This window comes from Poecilia reticulata, chromosome 16 (assembly GCF_904066995.2).
Source record: "Poecilia reticulata chromosome 16, P_reticulata-male-v2, whole genome shotgun sequence".
Lineage (NCBI taxonomy): Eukaryota > Metazoa > Chordata > Actinopteri > Cyprinodontiformes > Poeciliidae > Poecilia > Poecilia reticulata.
The window spans coordinates 9,939,838-9,960,335 of record NC_088845.1 but is presented as its reverse complement, the minus strand read 5'-3'; the positions used below and the strand labels follow the sequence as shown (position 1 = coordinate 9,960,335).

The window sequence follows — 20,498 nt, the reverse complement described above, 5'->3', positions numbered from 1 at the left end:
GGTGCCTCCCTGCTGGGATAGGTTGCTGAGCAAACAGAAGGCAAAGAGTTGACTCCTTCTCTCTTTCAGCTCACAGTATGAGTGCATGGATGGATTTGGGAAGAATCAGCCTGTTAAGCCACTTCTTGGTATTCCTCCCCATCCTTCTTTTCTCACCTTTCCCCTCCCTCTGTCTTTTGCTGTTCTCATGCTGTCTATGCCTAGCCCCTGTCTATTCGTCCTCAAAGCACAAGCTGCGCTGTCAGTTTTTATTAAAATAAATGTGATCTGCAACAACTATGAGAACTACAAAAAATGTGGGATAAGATAAAACTGGGGGCCTGTCTGCACTAATGGTCATGTAGGAAAAAAAAAAAGTAATTTTGTGCTGAACTTGCATCTTTTGTCCACACTAAGTTTTTGGTGCAAAAGGTTTTTATGGTCAGTTTAATTTTGAGAGATAAGTCACAATTTGTGTAAAGGCTAACTTTACACATTGCATCCCCTGCTTTTCTGCTTTGTTGCCATAAAAATTAAAATGTAGGCTAAAATATATTATAGTGGAGAGAAGAGGATAAGCAGTGTAAAACAGAACATTAATTGTTTTTGGAAAATCCTCAGCAATGCTCTGTCTTAGCCAATACCTTCCTTCAGAGGTATTGCCAATTCCTCTGAAGGAAACAAACTGTTGGCTGTCATAAAAATTGGTAGAAGTTGCCTTACTGTCTAGTTTTTACAACTGGACACATCCATATAATTGGAAAGGACACTAGAAAAAACCACATAGCATAAATGATATTCAAATCTTTTGTTGATGGGCTTGGAAATGGACATAAATATGGTTTAAGAGTTTTTAGATTTTTTAACGTCTCCGTCGCTAGAGGACCCAAATTTGGGTCCTCGGCGCTTGCCGCAACAAGATCAATTAAAAACACATGCTATACATTTATCAATATAGGCATATTGCATATCCACATAAAGGGAAAAAGCTCTTCTAAATGATAAGATGGATATTTTCTTCCTCAACAACACCCAGATTGAACACTAAGCAGATTAATAAAAAGAAACGCAATTAGACGCTAACGAGGCTAACGAGGCACACCCGGTAAAAAACGCAATAGTAAAAGAGCAAGGAGGCCCGATGTACAAAAACTATTAATCAGAGTAAAGCCGAAGCTCTGAGGTTTTTAACAATACTAGAGTCACCACGCTACGTGCAAAACTCAATGAACCAGCAGCTAAAGAAGACAAACAGAAATAGCTCATTTCACGAAGGTAAAATCAAAAATCCAGTCCTACCTTTGCCGTTTCGTGGTCATAATCCATATTAGAGTAAATATTTCCACCTGGTCCGATAATCCCTTTTCCCTGAGTACATCTCAAATGGTTTTTGGTTAGGCGCAGAGGCATTTCCGTGTTTTATGGGGATTGACGTTACGCCGGGTGAAAATTGGTCAATTTACGTCACATGCCTTTTTTTAGCTGTAATTGGTGAATGACTTTAGTTTCCGTATTAATGTCAACGCCCTCAGATTCTATTGGCTCTGACGGTTCGAACGACATGTCAATCGTCAAAATTGACCAATGGGTTCCCGAGAAACTGCCCCGCGTAGTTTTGAAAAAATGAATGGGGAATTGGGAGGTTTTACGCACAGAGCGCAGAGCGCAGCTATTGTAATGTAATTATGAGATATATTAGTTTTTACTTTGATCATATCATTTTGACAACTTAGTTTTCATTGCTATTTGCATTTTCATTGTTATATAATTCTATTTGAAGTGTTATTGTGAGTTAATCTGGTCCATTTTCAGTCTATTACAATTTGTCTATTTTTTTTCTCTTTTTATGAATGAATGCAATGTGGATTTTTCAAAAGAACCCCCAAAAACAATTATTAGATGTAATTATTATTTATGATAAATAATAATTTATTATATGAAAAGAATAAATGATTAAAACAGACCCTACAGAAATAAAAACTAAGAAAGTTCAAATGGCACAAATTGTGCCAAAATGGCTCATTTGGAAGGTCCGCCTAGATTTTTATCTAGAAGCACCTCTCTAAAACTCATATGATTAACTTTTTTTTCATGAAACTTGGCACAGTAAAAGGTCAGATTGTGTACTGTTGTTGCTACTTTTTTTGGCTTTCACTGCATGTTTTGAAAGGAGCATTCATAGATTGAAGTGGTTTTTTTTAGGCGGAAATTGATTTTTTTCTTAATTTCTGCTGTTTATCATATTAATACACTTTCCTCAGTAACAGGCAGGATGGTTTTTAGAGTTGTAACATGTTCCCTAGGGTCTTGCCTTTGTTTTGATACCAAAACAATTAAAATAAACTCTGTAGTTCTTGAGATACATTCAATTCATTTTGGGCATGTTATTTTCAGCCATATTGCTCAAAAGGAGGCCATGTGCCGATCAGGTTTCACTTAAGTGGTCTGAATACAGGCTAAACAGATCTCCGTTTGCAAAAATCAGTTTGATTTCGGAAATGTTGACATTACCATCATCTCATCTTGTTGATGATCATTTTTATATGGACATTTTACACTCATTTTTCAAAATTTGTCATGTAATAGCTGTCTTAAAACATCATAAGTGGACTATACAGGGCATGAATTGTCTCCAAAACTGTGTCAAGATCATTTTTACCCAAATTAAGAATTGACCTGTGTGATATTTAATCTTTTCTGTTATGAAAAAAAGCTTTCGATAGATCTAAATAGATAAATAAAGAGACAAGACATTATTACAGAGTCAGAAAAAAATATAACATACTGAAGTTACACAGCACCTATTTTAAGCCACTTCACTCAAAACAGACCAGATTACTTTACATTACAAAAATATATTTATGAAAAACTTTAAAAAATGTTTTATCTACTAGTACATTTTGAAATAGAGCATACCTTACAATATTTGTTTTGTTCATTGTATATATAGTACATTTGTTCTGCTATGTGCAGAGACAACATCATAAATACACATTTGTGTGTTCTCACCAAAAAAAGCACTCAAAAAGTGATGTCATAAAACAATCTGAATGCAGCTGTCTTTCTATACAGCTTTGTGATTTTTATGTGAAGAAAATAATGTAAAAAAATGTATACTCCCTGAATTACAGTGAGTTGATTGATTTCCAAGAGACAAGCGCAGTACAAATTTTTCACTTTCAATGCATTTTTTTACACATCATTTTAACTGGATGCTTAACAGGTTTTTTTCTAAACGCCACCAGACTGAAACAATTACGCTCAACTCTGCTACTGAAATGACAATTCGACATCCTTTTCACTTTACACCACACGACTGTTAACCGTATGTGGTAATTACCTTTCTGCTGCATCTTCACAGTCACTTTATTAGCCTCCTAACAGAGCTTTTAAAATATAAATAGCAGGCAATAAAATGGCAATTAACCTTGCAAATGGGCATAAATGACTGTCCGGGAGATAAGGGCATTGACAGGTCCTGTTCTTAAAGAGACATTGGTGGAAGGAGAAGGAGCACATGGGAGAGAGAGAGAGGGGGGAAATAGCAGATGGAGCCAGAGAGAATGCTGGGAGATGATGCAGCCCACAGGCGAACAGCTCCCACGAGCCGTTGTTTGTTGTGTCTGTGCTGCACTATTGTTTCAGTCCCTATTAACCTCTTGGCCTGCTGTGCGAGAGCGGGAAAGGATGGGTGGATTCAAAATGACAGACATGGCCTAGTGACATGGGAGGTGAGGGGTGGTTTTAACAGGAGCTTAGGGGCAGTGGGGACCCTTGCTGTCTCACTAAACGAGGAGCGGGAAGGACTGTGGGTGTACGAATTAGATGGTGAGAGTGTGCCTGTGTGTTTAGTTAAGGGAGGTGTATGTCTGGCTGACCACAATGGGAGGAGTTGTTTAGACTCGGATCAGCCCAAGTGATGCGATATCTGCTGTGCTCCACAGACAGTCCAGTGCTGCGATGACACCACAGTGTTAGCAGAAAAACCTGAGCTCAGAAAGCATTAAATTTACTCTGCAGAAATATTTAAAGGCTAGATTTGTTTACTTTGTGCACAGAGTTTGTGCAAAATAGGCTTATTCATATTTATGCACTTATTAAGAACTATTTAAACTACACAAACATATAACAATGCATGCATTGTTAATCTGTCTTGGTCACACTTTAGAAACATGATACTCCAACTTTAATGTCAGTCTGTTACAATGACATATCTAGAGACAAGCAGACACATTTTTTAAATTGGTAAATCAGCACCACATTGATGTTGCACTTATCAGTGTTTCTTGTGGATCTTTGTCAGCCACACTTTTTTCTGTCTTAATATTTGGAATAAAATTCCGTGAAGACCCAACATCTTTAGCAATAACTTCTGACTGTCCAATGGCTGTCTGCTAATCTGCTGTCAAATCCACAGTCTTCTTCTGGGTTCTACTAGCTATAAGCAGTAATCACCAACTTAACATAAATGAATGTTTGTAATGTCTCTCTTTGTGTAATGAAAACATATATTTAGTTTTTCTTCTTTGAATTTAATAACATTTTGATCGATAATTTGCTGACATACACTTGTATTTGTATCCCTGACTTGAACTTGTTTTCTCTGAAACGTTTCTCATACAAAGAGCATTTGAGAGGCAAACAGCATATCTGTCTCCTTAGAGTTTTAGGTTTTAAACATACTAAAATTCTCTGGGACAACAGATCTCTTTTTCTCAGTGTTTATGAAATACAGAGGGATTTATGTCCCTCAAGTCACTGTCCGTTGAGAGCTAAAGTAGCCCAGAATGAGTCATATGTACCTACAGAGGGCTTCTGTTGCTTTACATGGAAACACACCATTAACTGCAGACGAAGAATGCCGTCCCTTCCTCCTCCCATGTGCCAAAGTATTACAGGATTGTGAGAACAGGCAAGCTAACCCCTGACGGTCTTACCTGTGCTCTAGTCAGCAGTGAGGCGATAGCTCTTTGCCACACATTGAGAGCCAGTGGGAAGAGGAAGCTGGAGGAAGGTAGCCCTAAGAGGATGAACTGTGGGATTTAGAGTCCTGTGGGTAGGGCAGAATGCCAGATGTATGAGCTGAAAGTCCTGTGGATCAGATGAAGCTGTCAAACAGAGCAACGAGATGAGAGAGCCATGGGGAGCGGGAGCTTGAAGATGGAGGCCAGGCAGAGAAGCTCGACGGATAGCAGATACAGAGAGCTTAGGCTGAGGATCAAGGTTGTTTTACAGGAAACTGTCAAAGGTGGAAAGAAAAAAGGGAGCCAAGCTTGTGTGTGTGTGACTTGAAAGGCAATGAGGTTAAGAAATAAAAAGTCTTACACAAAATAATTCCCACAAAGATTAGATTAAGGAAGTCAGGTTAACTCTGTCAACTCTTAATTTATATTGTGAAACGGTTCTATAAGAGGCAAACTAAACAGTAAATCAGCTGCCAAAGACTGGAAGCCTTTTGAGTAACCAGACCTAAGAGGTCAGGTGGGAAGGATTTCAGAGAAGACTCCATACATATATGAGCAGTTTTTCACATGTCTTTGTGTGTTTGGGCTTCACTTGCTCGCAGAGCCGGGGAAAGCTGTGTTAAATTACGCAGAAGGAGGTAGCGAGACCCTGTCAGGACGTGGTGTGGCACTGTGAGGAGAGAAGCGGATGGACATGGCACTGGTGTGTGCCCTGCGGAGTGACCTGTCAGGCCTCATGACTGCATTGTTCAACCACATGTTCACATACACACATTTCAATGGAAGCCAAACAATTAAGTCATGAGAGGGATCCATTCATACCTTTGAAGGCATTTAAAATTGAAAGTGCAGTGTTAACAGCTAAAGTTGAAATCTGTTATGATACTTTAAGTACATTGCTGTGGTCTTCTATGCATATGATAGGTGTTTAATTTATGAAAAATGTGGCAGCAATGTAAGCTTGAATATTTTAATTCATTGCATCCATTCTGTTCTGGGGTTTTCCCAAACAAAAAAACTGCAACACAAATGCACTTAAAGTCAGGTTAGTGATTTCTTTTTTCTTTCATTTACAAAATTCCAATAAAATTGTCACATTTACATTAATTTCAACAAAACTATGAGTCTATCAATATCTAATTAAATCAACCATATAATTTAGACCCACTCATAATCAATGACATGCATTTAAATTCTATTGTACTTATAAAATGCAATTTTGGTTTGTATTGCTTTTTGGTCATAAGTTATCTATTTGAGTTCCTTTGCTTTGCAGCAGTGTCTTCCTAAGCCAACATGTGATTCTGGAAAGGAACGATTATCTGTGTGAGCAGCAGTTGTTTCCCATGAACAACTGGGAGTTGACGGAAGAAGTGTGATTAGCAAGTGTTTATTTATATGTTATACCCAGACAGAATTTTATTTTTGAACAGTTTTGGTCTAGTTAGTGTTGATTAATAACCGATTAGATGCCTTTTGAGTATTTTCAGAATACTAGTACCACCGTTGACTTTGATCTCTGCAGGCCTTTATACTAACATGCGACGCTTCTTGTTTTTTTCACTAACTTTTTGGACTCATAAATAGCTAATATGGATTATAGCTATTCTCATCAAATTTGAGCAGATTGGATGCCTCTGCTCTTTAACTGGATATTTTTCAAAGAGCTTTAATCTGTGTCTGAAGGTCTGTTATTGTTGCTGTTTTTAATGTGCATTTATAGTTGTACAAAACTAGCTTTATAAATACATTTGCTCTGCTTTTCTTTTTCAAGTAAATCTATTCCAATAGTTGAAACAGGAAGGTTTTCATACCCTGATTCCTTCTTTGTCCTCTTATGTCAATAGATTCCTTCTTTTCATCTTTGTCTCCTTCAAGGTCCCAAATGTTATTAAACCTTCAGTCTGATGTTTTATTGAGCCATGTGGAACAAAAACCTTGACATAAAAAAAAGTTGCCATTTGATGACCAGACCTTGTCATTGCAGCTTTTGTTGCAGGTCAATGTCTCCAACATATAGTGCAGGATAAGTGAAAACATTGCCTTATGCTAGTTTACAATTTTCAGAGTGGCCATGTAACAAATGGTTATGAAGATATTCAAGTGTTGAGATACAACAACTGAACAACAGACTAAACTTTAAACAAAGTTAATAGTTGTCACCAACCTGACGTGCCATGCAGTTTTTCACTGACAAGATGATTCTTTAAAAATATATTAGATGCAAACTTTGCTGTCATTAGATGAACTACTATAGGATAGTGTACATTATCTCTGAAAGCTTGAGTCTGGTCAGGAAGGGTTTTCTTTTCTCTTTTTCCTGAATCCACCATGTACAAAGATTTTTTTTTCCGTTCCTTTCCCAGTTTCTTTAAATTACTCAAATCCACTCTTCCTATAAATGTACTGCCAAGAGATACTACGATTGTTATTAAAGCGTAGTAAAAGTCTTGCTCCTTGGAGGAGAAACGAAAACAAGTCTGGCATGTCTCAAGACTTTTAAGAGACTTTTGTAGCATCACATCTGAATGAGGAGACGGGAAGGGCTACGAGTGAAATGTATCTTTGCTGTGGAGTGTGTTGCATCTTGGCATTTAGCATACTCTGCGACACTTCAGGGGTTACAAATCGGCTTAATAAAAGCCTAATTACTGTGAAAGGAAATTCCTCTGGCTTTAATAGAATATTAATCACAGCTTATCGCTGTCTTCTAGTCTCACTTAATTACCATGCTTTTCTGCTTTTTGCCGTTTCTAGGATGTGCACTGATAAAACTGTTTATAATTGATTGATTCACAGCCTTTATTTCTTAAACACTATATTATCAATCTATTGTATTTTTTTTCACTACTAGAAGTCCCCTCTATTGGATGACAAGATAAGCAATTTTAGTTTCTAGTAGTCTAGATCAGAGCAAATCAAAAGGACTGTATTAGAAATATATATTTTTAGCATATAAATAATCAAAATGTCTCTGCTCTGGTATTGCAAGAGACATATGAACTCAACACTGTTGCTTAAAATAGAAAAAATGCAGTGCTCTGCAAAAGTATTTATACTCCTTGAACATTTGACTCCTTGATCTAAGCACATTCATGTATTACAATGGCCCAGTCAAAGTCCAGTCATTTACCTGGAGCATTCAAAGACTTAACAGTTTCTGAAACATCTTTTTAAATTTGGTTTTGACACCACCTACTGAATTATGGTTTTCTCTGTAAATGATCACATTGTCTTTAAACAGCAGCACCAATCTAAGATCCTTTTTAATTAATTATTTAAAAAGTTTTGTGTTTTTCCAAAGAATTTGCACTACATATTAAGGTTTCATATCTGATAAATAAGCGATGAAGAGATTTTAATAAAAGAAGCCTAGTGTCACAGGTCAACCTGAACAGTTTAGGTCTCTTGTAGATTTCACAGTATGGTAGTTCCTCAAATTCATTCCTCTTCAATTACCTGTGGCCACACACAGAGACAGACATATCTGCCAGTCTTCTACACATGGAGGCCGAGGCATTTGTCTTCAGGGCACTGGCTGACCGAACGAACGAGGCTTTGCTGTGTCCAACCCAAATGTCCGTTGACATGTCGCTCTGGCTCCTGGGGAGTATAATTCATCGTGATTGGCTAGCTCTGCTGGAAGGCATGATTCTGGCCTGTCCGGCAACGTACATCACTGTTGCCTGGGGGCTTTGTGAAAAAGGGGGTGGAAAGGCAAGCTGTTATCCTGGTTCAGTTACCACCGGTGACTCAGTCAGATGTTAGAAAGGCCTATAAATATTACTTTTGGGTAGAGAGTTTGACTCTTCAAGGATGTTCAGTCACCATTCAACTTAGAGATTCCAGACTTCCAGAGTTTTGCGTTTTTGCCATGTTTTCTAACACAATTACTTCTCTCATACTTCACATTCTCTCCCTCACACGTGCCAACGGTGTGCACTCTAGCATGTGCTCCTCTTTTGTTTCCTGATCGTGACATAAAATGCTATGGGCTAAACTGAGGAGCACGAGGGATGCTTATCCTGATTGTGTCTTCCTCAGTACCTCCACATGCCCTAAAGACCAGAGAAGATGGCCTGGGAAACTTTGCAATGTGCCATGCTTACATCATGCCTGACCAGTCCACCCCCTCAGCACTGCACACATGCGGTGTTTTATGGTAAATATAAAACTATTTTATATTTAATTTCCTTTATAATGAGGTGCCTGTGAGATAAATTCACAGATACTTTAAATTCCACGTTAAGCTTTAAGTATTTTATTTGTGCTCTATTGTATTTTTTATTTATTTTTTGTTTGTGAAGATATTTATTTTAAGTGAGGTTTCTTTTTGCTTTTTGTCTCACCACAATCGGGGTAATAATCAAACGTGGTGTTTGACGTATGCCTTGGTCTCAAGCATTTTTTTTTTTACCAAGTAGTCCTTTGACAGTTTGATATCATAGTATGAAAAATAAAATACTGAAAAGGTGAAGAACATTTCTAAAAATTCACATAAGTACCAACCACAATACATAAAAAAAAAAAAAACAAGAATAGAACTATTTTGGAGCATCATTTTGCTCCAGTCACCTTCCTATCATTGCTACAAAACGTCATCCCTAACCTTGTCTTGTGCGTGTGTTTTTATTATTTTTATTTTTTTATCATTATGAACAACTGAGAATAAGGTCTCTGATAGTCTCTATATAATAATTAGGTGACTTACAAGGCATTGTGTTCATTAGTCATCAGGTCAGAGCTCAGGGTTGTAAGGATCGTGTTCTCTGCTTTATGGGTGTAGACAGCCCTGATCCACATCTCAGAGTCTATGGCCTAGGTTAATATTTCAACATATTCACAGAACTGCTAAATATGTTAGATCATGCAAATCTTTTAAGCCAATTGGACGTTTCAAAACATTACACATATTTTTCGCCTGTTGTCATCTTTGGGAATATTTCAGAAATCCAACCAAAAATATTGAAAGCAGTTATGGTTTTGCAATAATCAGTAAGGTAATGTGGGGTGGTACTGTAAAAACATATAAAATGAAGTTAATGCAAAAGAATTTTAAAAGCATCCCCACAGTATGGTACTGTCACTACTATGTTTCTAAATATTAAACAATCTTGGAAGAAAACCAGGTAGAGTCAGGAAAAGACTTGAGACTTAAATGATGGTTCACCTTCCAGCAGAACAATAAACAAGATCATAAACAAGCAGCCAGAGCGACAGCCAAAGCTACAAGGCAATGATTTAGATCAAAGCACACCCATTTGTTAGAATGACCCAGTCAAATCCCAGACAACTTCAGCATATCCCTGTCCTATTTTATTTCTCAAATGGTAATATGTATATGGAAAAGGGCCAGGTTTAAGTACTTACAGAAATTGCATAAAAAATTGTGAAAGAAAGAAGGTGTAAAGAAAATTATATTTTTAAAGCTTCATAGAGCTAGTAGAACTAATGCACAAGTCTGAAAAGTATCAGTTGCTCTGCATTGTAGGTGTACCAAAATTGTTTATACCATTAAGCTGTTTTGTTGGTAAATTCTGGATTAAAGATAACACATTTATATTAAAAAATACAATTAAAATATCACTTTTTTTCTGCATATTTAATCTCAGCTATGAGAGGATGATGGCTACCCGAACACAGAAACTCATATTTAAGATTCCTCGTGCCACATTCTGCTACCATGTATCCTCTGCTAGTTAATTCCCAGTCTCCACCATAATAATAAGCTATACCATCTCACAGTGAATGTGGGGGGAGAGGGAAGTCGTTATCCTAGCAAGGGGAGATGTAGAGCACAGTCGATTATCCCCTAATTAAAACAGATACCTCCCCCATGAACAATGTCCCATCTCATCTGTGGACTGTGCCGTCTTAATGTTAGGTGCTAACTGCCTTCAGCACATATGTCAGTCCTCGTTAAGGGACTGTGTCGTGTGATAATGCCCCTGCGTTTAATGGCTCGTAAGGAATGTTAACACTCACTCTTTGGCTTACTTTTTTTTTTCTTCCGGGTGCCACAGTGAGATGACAGAAACCATATGACTAAACTCTCATTGGGGATGTAATTGCAACCACAGAGCACCCTGGCGTTTGAAACCAGATCATTTATAGAAACTAAACGACCCTCATTTTGGTCAATTTATTATGTACACCAGGCCTTGAGAACTGCCCTAATTCTTCATGGAATAGATTCTTCAAGGTGTCTGAAACATTCCACATTTTTCCATGATAAGATTTGGTTGGCTGTACACACATGGTGTCAGTCTCCCATTCCACCACTTTCAAAGTATCGAGATCTGGTCACTGTGGAGGCCACTAGAATGCACTCAACTCATTGCCATGTGCAAAATAACCCGTTTGGATATTCTGAGCTCTGTGACATGGTGCACTATCCTGCTGGAGGAACACGCCAGAGCACTATGATGATGAAGGGATCATTTTTATTGCCAAACCGAGACTCTACTCAATATGTTGCATTCTTTGGACCAAACCTGATCAGAGTTTCTTGAAACAATTTTTCCCAAACTCAATTTGAACTTCAGTAAACTGTCTACAGCATATCTTGATGCACTGGTTTGCCATCATGTGACTGGCTTACATTATATATATATATATGCCAAAAGGTGAATTTGATAAAGTTGCCAGTGAGTGAACTGGTAAAACACTTAAATTTTCAATTAGTTTCTGTTGATTTTTCAGAGTTAGCTTCTCATCAGCCCCAGTCTAAAGTATTTAAAATGAGCAGTTATTAGTGGCCGATTGCTGAATTATTTATCAAACTTTGTTGGTGTATTAATAAAGTACATTTTGAACCCTTTCTGTAATTATTTAAAATGACCAATCAAACATGAAAGCACACGGATGAAGCTCCCGTCTCTTAACAATTAAATGTTTTCCTCTTTTGTACTTCACTTCTGCATTTATTAAGCAATAACAATGGCTTAGAAGCATAAGTTTACTCTGCCATTAGTCTGCAAAGCAGTAAAAGCAAATGAACTGTCACTTGCCAGGATGTGTGCATGTGTGCATGCGTATGTGTCTTCAACACAGTAAGGATTCTTATAATGTCAAGAGGAGAGCTTCCTTTTTCTCTCTTCACTCAAGTCCCCCCACCCTCCTATATATGCATTCGTGTTGTATTATGAAAAAAGCAAACATGATTATTTTTGATTTCCCGTTTGCCTGAGCATTACATTTGGCCCACCCCTCTCTCCCCCGACCCTCTTGATTGAGGGCTAATGAAAAAGCTGTCCTGAGCGTCGCTCTCTCCCTGTATCCATTAAGAATAATTAGACGTGAACAATTTTGATGCCTGTAACCTCGGCGAGTGTGGCTAATGGTGTTATAAATTGCTCCTTGTCCTGGGCCCTGCAAGCATTGGCGCGCGGCGGCGGGGGTGAGACGCTTAATTCAAAAGCACTCTGTCAACAGCACTGATTTGTGTGGTTAATGAGAGCGTTTAAAACAACAGGCGCAGCTCATGCATCCTAATGCTGATGGCAGGAGCAGGTTCGATAAAGAGGCTTGTCCACCATAATTAGCCACGACAAACGCCCGGGATGAAGAAACAGGGGGCTGAACACTGCGTGCCCTCTTAGGAAAAAGCCCGACTTGCTCTTACTTTTCCTCTAACTCTCTTCTTATGTCCCTGTTAACAGCATGACTTTTCTGTCATCCATATCGATGTGAGAACTTGACTTCAGTCTTTTCTTTTATTATTCAACTTTTCTTTCATTTCTTGCTTTATAGTATGTGAACTATGTATGTTTGCAAGGCAGTCAAAAGATTCGAGACTCTCTGGGGCAGAGCTGCTGGGGAGGAAACTCATCTCACCAAATCTCACATATTTTCCTCTTAGAGATTCATCCTTCTCTGCTGATCCCCACTACAACATTTCATCATTAAACTGCTCTTTTTATGTCCTCCTCCTTGTTTAATCCCTACTCATTCTCATCTTTGTTGTTTACAGCATAAAAAAGCAGATTTCAGTTTTTGCCATTGTCCACTATGTTCCTCACTGACAGCTTTTATTGCAGCTTTTCGAACAGTGAAAGGATGAGATAGCTGCATGCCTGTGGGTAAAAAGCCTCAGGCTAGGAGGAAAAAGAAGCATAACTGCTGCAATGTGTGGAAGCTGCCTCTTTGAACTGAACTGAAGAATCACTATGATATTCAGAGACGTGAGGAGGAATCAAAGCTATTTGTTTATTTACAACACACAGGCGTAGCTTCACAACCACTGATAGGTGACATAAGTAACATGGATTAAATCCTCGTCATGGACTCTTTTAGTAGGCAGCATAAAAATATGTTTGTTTTTTTTTGTTTTTTTTTTTAATTACACATAATAATGTGTCTAATCAACCAAGCCAATTTTATGGACAATCAAAAAAAAAAAGATTATACAAGTTTGACGTGTTGACTTTGTCTTCAAATTACTCAAATTTTAAACCAATCATTCAACAGTGGGAGGTGATAGAAGAATACATGAAGGGCCCATCACATGCTGTAAAAGAGGCAGAGGATATGCTGTTAACATTTTGGTTCCAGATACAACAGCACAGCTTTAGGGCAACTGTGGTTTAGTGGAGTTTGTGACTTGACTGACCAGGGCAATTTTGGCATCAAAATAGGGACCAAAACAATGTAAAGACTTTTGCCTGATTAGTGTACAAAAACAAGAGAAAAAAAACAAGAAAAGGAAATACATGAATAAAACAGATCAGGACTGCAACATTTGTCAGATTAGTTTTAAAGAGGCTGAAATAGGATTGGAATGGTGTAAACCTGGCTCACATTCATTCCTGCCAGTGCTTTAATATGTTTTAATCAGCTGCTTTCTGCGGCTCTTCCAAAGTACTGCGTCTGTGTTTCTGTAATAGATGCAGAGGGAGAGAGTGACAAAGCCACGTCTGCTTTAAAAGATGCTCACTTCCCTTGTAAATGCATGCTGACAAGATTAATTGAGCATCGCAAATGGTAAACTCCGAAACCCACACCAAAAACAACAAAAAGAAAGAACGATGGGCATGTGCGCGCAGATGCAGGTGTTGATACACTGATGAGGAGAGGAGATTAAAACCCAAAGACTGATATATGCACATAAACACATACATATTGCATTCATAAACACATATTTATCTGCACACAGCTTGAAGTCCACTTCTTCATAAGCAGCACAAACACACATGCGTGCACACGCCTGCTGGCCTCTCTCATTCTACTTCCACGTGTCTTGCCCAACACAAATGACTTGATGGGCAGTTAAATGCAGGGGTCGAGGGTTAAATGAACACCGTTGTTTATGAGGATGCGGTGTGAATCCATTTGCATTCTAATATTCTCTCTATTCTGAAGACACGCACACACATAGGGCCCGTTATGGGCAAAAGGGAGGGTGTGAGAGGACTGGAGAAGACTGGTGGACGGCTTGTTTTAAAATCCCATTATCAAGTTATTTATGGAATTCATGGCCTGACAACCTCTGTGACCTTGTTTTGTTAAACATGAACCAGACACGATTCCGGCACGTGGTTCTGCCTATTAGCTTTTGTTTTCAATAGCCTTAAAATGTCAGAAACTTCAATCACCCTTTAGGCAGCTTTGCACTTGTGTGTTTTGGCCCCCATGGAACAGACACATGGGAAAATGGGCAGAATCACATTCATGAATTTACTTATGAGCATGCATGCACTCATATCTGCTGAATGTTTGTATGCAAACATGTGAACTTTCATGAAAATATGGAAAAGTACGCATTATAAATACACTGCATATTTAGTCCCAACAGTCGGTCTCTTTTTGGGTTGTCCCATTCAAGAATCCCAGATAGACAGTCATCCCAAACCAGACAAGACCTCAATACCTCCTGTCTATGTTTGTTTTCTTTTTTTTTTGCTCTATGACCAGTCACAAGGTGCCAACCACACAACCACAAAGTCCATGTAAAATGTATTTCCACTCAATGTTGTGCTTGTTCAATTCTCTTCAGTAGCTTAGAAAACAAAGTTAAACAACCACAAGAATCATTTGGTGGAAAATTGTGGTCTGCTAACAAATGCATTTATTTTCACACATGCAAGTGCATCATGTTGAATACATATTAATTTGTGTGTGTTTATGCTATACAATCACCTTTCATGTTATATTTTCATGTTATAACGACTCATAGCAATATATTCCAATGAGAACTACATTGTGTAAAAAAACTTAAAAATGTTGACCTACAACTTTTTAAAACGTTTTGCTTTAAAAGTTAATTTTTCATGGCTGTTGTTTCAGCTGCTCATTGTACTGTGTGCTCTTTAAGCTCAGAAACACAGTGGGCAGAAAAACACAATAAGTTTATTTTTCTACATTTATTGTGAAAATAATTCTCGTAATCAAAAAAGGCATAGGTTGTTTGGAAAAAAAAAAAAATATATATATATGTTTTTTTAGATTAACATAACTACTTGTCAGTATGCTCATACAGAGGCCTTGGTGTATTTGCTTGTTTTGTTGGTTAAAACTTCTTTCACTGTTCATTATTTGCATTAAATTTCTTCAGAAAATCCCAAACTTTCACTTTGCAAATATGCTTCTATTCATTCACTAAACAAAATTTCACTTTAAGTCTATCACTTTTCTGTTTGCTCCACCTTTTAATTACACCATTTAGTGTATGTCCAACATGTTATGATTGGACCCAATTCAGTGAAGAAAAGAGGTTTTATAGTCCTAAACTGTTCTCCTTTTTTATATACCCACAAATCTCTTAGCTGTTGCACTGCAAAGAACAAGTTTTTAAGAAGGGCAAAAGTAAAATCGAGCCATAAACTGCCCCAGTGAGTCTTACATTATTTAACGAGGTCCCAGCTGTGAGGCATAGTAGATTAAATCCCCCACATCGTAACATATGCCAGCTAAAAGTCTGTAACACCAGTGTGGGCCAGCGCCACCAGGCAAAAACAACAACAGTTATGCAGCCCTCACGTATTTCATGATACTTTTCCAATCCTTTGAGAGAATCAAGTCATACAAAGATGAACATTTAGCGATCAAATATGTCAGCTCTGGGTATGCCACGGGCCGCGCTTCCCTATTCCATGTCGATCCTTAATATATAGTCTAAAAATGTAGTCAATAGTGTTAGAACTGAATAGATTATCCTTGAGTTTTTTGTGCAGAAATAGTTGCCACACAGTATTAGGGGTTTGGACATCAGCCATTCTTAAAAAAAAAAGTTAAACACATTAGTATTTATTTTATTCTACAACAAAATATATTGTATATATTTTTCTGTTTGCAATTTTTATGTGTTTCTCTTAAACAAGGATGTCCAAATCAAGTGTTTTATTCATGATTTTAGTTTGAGTGACTTTAGATGGTTTTCTACCAAAATTCAGTATAATATTTTGATATCCTTACCCACACATTGCTTCAAACTTCACACACTAGAGTTGTTAAAAACAATGATCTGAAGTAGCATTCTAATCTTAAATGTTTTCATTAACTTTATACGGAAAATGTGCCAAATTTTTAGAAATAAAGGCAGATGGTGTGTGTGCTTATTCTGTATATTATGCTTCACTTAGTGAACTGTGTTTCTGAAATAAATGGACATCTCAGTTATTAAATAAGACTTTACATACATATATAAATAACTGCTAAATCATAGTGAAAAAATAAAAATACAATTGTAACTAAATGTTAAATGGAAAAGCATGCCTGGTCAGATTTTGTACATCACTAGAATTTATGTATTTATCATTTAGTTGCTTGCCTACGCAGGGGAAACATGCTCCATGAGGAAAAGACAATATGCTGTATATTTTATTCTCAATTTTTTTATTTTAAGTAACTCTTAAGAATCTGTAAGGAGTTCATTACAGTTCAGCAATAAAGAAGGAATACTATTTAGAAAAAAATGCAATTCTAACTAACTTTTTAATGGAAAAGCAGCTGGTAAGATATGGAACATCACTAGAATGTATTTATTATTTAGTTACTTGTCTGTTACGAGAAAAACATTTACATAGATTTTTCTTTTAACTTGCCGATAACTTCTGAAGTCTTGAGAAGATAAATTTGTCGGACTTAGACAAGAATATGTAAAAATAAAAAAGCCTTTTGGGGCTTCTGTATCATTTTAGTTTCAAGTTATTCTTTAATAAAGTTAGAGGCACTGTTTGGGTTAGCTTTCCTCAGTGGGATGATCCTTTAATTTTTGTAATGTACAGACATGCAGATGTTTAATGCAAGCAAGGTTTGCAGTGTTTTAATATTAATGAAATTATAATATATATATATATACAGTAGTCTGTATTATGCTATGTAGCTATAAGCTTCCTTATTTTTGAATAGACAGCAAAAGTAAAATCGAAGTGAATAAAAACCTACATAATGACCTCAACATTAGTGGTCATTTACAAAAAGCATTTCATAATACATTATTAAATGGAATAAACACTTATTAAAGCAAACTTAAGACAAACAAAAATATTGAAAATAAAGCAGCCATATTGACTTCTAAATATTAACAAAAAAACAGCCATAAATCAAATTAACGTGGATATGACTCACATTATTCAGTTAATGAACTCCCTGACTCATTCTGCACTAAATTTATATTTGGAAATCAGAATTTCCAGCTGTTCCAATTTGGGAAAAGGTGTTGCTGTTGTACTGAAAGTCCCAATTAATTTTATTTTTTACATTTCCTATACACAAACTGTATACAGTATTTAGCAAAAATACATCCTAAAATATGACTCAGTTGATGTCCTTCTGTACTGACAGTACAACACACAAAAAAACAAATGAGTCAGTTCAGCTTTAGTCTCTTTTAGTCAGATTTTACATGAGCGGTGTCTTTTCATTTCTAAATTGCTCTCCGTCTTCACTCAGGCATTTTCTGGCTGATCTAACATTTCCTTTGATGATTTGAAACACTTAAAACCCCAAAACAGAAGAAATCTGTATGGGAGCAAATACTTTTTCATCCTTAACTCCAGATCAGACATTGCAACCACCACAACACACTCCATACACTTGATTATAATCTGTAGGGAAGCATGTTTCTTGATCCAAAGATGGTCAGCAGAGCCTCTTGGGCAGACAACCTGCTCTTCTTCCTCCACCCCTTATGTTAGTTGCCTCTCGGGGGAGTGCGTATTGGTGTAAGTGTGTGTGCTAGAGGTGGCAGTGCTCCCCGGTGTAGTGTTAGCCTCAGGCAGCACAAGGTAACATCAAACGATTCTTCTCTTTATGAGTTATTTATTTATTATACCCTTTCACTGTGCATGGAGTAAAGAGGAAAAGAGAGCCAGAGTTTGTATTTGAGTGGTGTATGTATTTGTCACCTGTGCCGCTGTGTTTTCATTCTGTCCTCAGACACCAACACCAGTTGCAGGTGCGTCTTCCCTGGTGGTGAACAAATGAGCAAAGGAAGAGATTGGGGGGTCTCTGCAGCTCTAAATATGGGACCCCCACCAGTTTCTCCATTCGGCTTCCACTGTGTTCAAAGGATCAGGGTACCTCCCTCATTTATGGTAACCACTTTTGGAGAGCAAGCAGACACACAGCGACATGGAGACCCAAAGAAGAAATGTTTATTGGTTCTGTTTTGTTATGCGAGCTACATGCTCACCTTGAGATCACTTCATGTTTAAATGACGTAGATTTGAAGTTGCATTAAACTCACATGGATCCCTATGAGAAAACAAAGCCTAATAATTTGACAAGGACATTTCTTCAGATTTTGCTGAGGTGGCAGTAAAAATTAAAAGCAAGCACATGAAACTTTCCTTAATATTGTAAGCATTTTTGCCATTTTCACAAATCATAGAAACCTGTCGGGAACTAATTTAAAATTGTGATTTATATTTATACACATTGAACTTTTTCACATTTTTCACCTTGCAGGCACAAACTTTGATGTATTGTGAATTAATTTTATGTGAGAGCAACACAAAGGCGTGCATAGATGTAAACTGAAAGGAAAATAATCATTGTTTTTTACAGTTTTACAAATATAGAGAGTGTGGCGTGCCTTTATATTCTGTCATTATTTGCTCAACATTTATACTGCAGAGCTGCAAGTCTTTTGGAGTTGGTGTTTACCAGCTGTGCACATCATGATAACATTTTTGAACATTCTTTGCAAGATTTCTCAAAGACCAGATCTGGGTGAAAACTAAATATCAAGTCTTGCCCCAAAATGTAGTAAAATGTAACTTTGTCAAGATCTGAAATACATTGAAACCAGTTATTAGCAGCATGGAGTGTAAGCTTAGGGTCTCTATCCTGCTGAATCTTCGCTCACTTCCAAATCTTTTGCAGGGTAACAGGTTTTCCTGCATCCATCTTCCCACAAACTTTATAAACATTCCTGTCTGTGCTGCAGAAAAACATCACTACAACACGTTTCTCAGTAAGGATTGAATGTTCAGAGTGATGAGTGTTATTTTCTTTTCCACAAGCAACTCTATCCCTTCTTGGTCAGGTGGTCCCATGTAAATAAGTCAGTTTCTTCCACATGTTTGCTCTTTGCCACTCTTCCAGAGTTACTATGGTCTTCCTAGCAGACTTGGAAATGGATGAAATCCTTGCATGGCCATCAGTTTCACTCTATCTTTGTAGGTTCAGAGTTGTGCCATTTATTGGTAACGTAAGTAAGTATCTGAGGCTTTTGTGGCAAAGCTATATATTTTACTTAGATTGATTTGGATTTTGGACTTTTTGTCATTTGATAATTGATTTGGATTTTTGATAATTAGTGTCCCTTCCAAATAATTGCTTGCACTAGGTTTTATTTTAGAGCATTAGAGTAAAAGGGGTTCAATGAACAGGCACCCTTCCCTGTTTTGATTTTTTTATTGGTGAAAAATGTGAAAAACTGAGTCATTTTCTCTCCCTGTCAAGATGAACTACTTTGAGTTTGTCTGTCACCTGTAGACACAATAAACAATGCTGATGTTTGTGGGTGTGCTGTGAGAAAATGTAAAGCAAATTCAAATGGTATGGACAATTTTATAAGGTGTTGTATTTGGGCAGGTCTACTTGTTTTGCTAGCAGATGTCCGAATAATCCAGAAAGCTGAGGAAAAATCACAACTCTTACCTACTTCACCTCTTGATTAATGAACACCAACTACTGGCTAAGTCTCTTGCTATGAAACAAAATCACCCAGATAAAATGGTTGGATGGGAAACGTTATGTCACAGTGCTTCGTCCCGACACCTCCTCCTCTCAAATGATATTCCAAATGAATATCAACCTCGCCCTCCACAAAGTGCATTAGGAAAAAAGTCATTAGTGCAAATGGGCTTGAGGTACTTCTCCAAGAAGTGGGTGTCTGTGCATGAGGTGGTGTGTAATGCAGATGGGGAGGCTTTTGTCTTTCCTGCCCGTTGTCTGGCTTGCCCACCTAATCCTCTCCCTGCACACTTCTACGTCCATCTAGTTGGTGAATTTGCACCCCTCCCTTTCACCATTCCTGTGGAGAAGACAGGGTGCCCCCTGCCCCTTGTTCTCTCCTGCTGCAAAAGGGAAGTGCATCCTCATTCAATA

At 37.5% G+C, this 20,498-nt stretch overlaps 1 long non-coding RNA gene across 2 annotated transcripts in view; it reads left to right on the top strand.

The window, feature by feature from the left end:
• LOC103477789 (uncharacterized) overlaps positions 1-18,690 on the top strand; it is a 35,064-nt gene extending 16,374 nt beyond the window's left edge. For both annotated transcript variants that reach the window (XR_535697.3, XR_014084083.1), the window contains 2 exons: positions 8,988-9,105; positions 18,321-18,690. This is a non-coding gene — a long non-coding RNA (uncharacterized LOC103477789). The remainder of the gene's footprint in view (positions 1-8,987; positions 9,106-18,320) is intronic.
• The last annotated feature ends 1,808 nt before the right edge of the window (positions 18,691-20,498 follow it).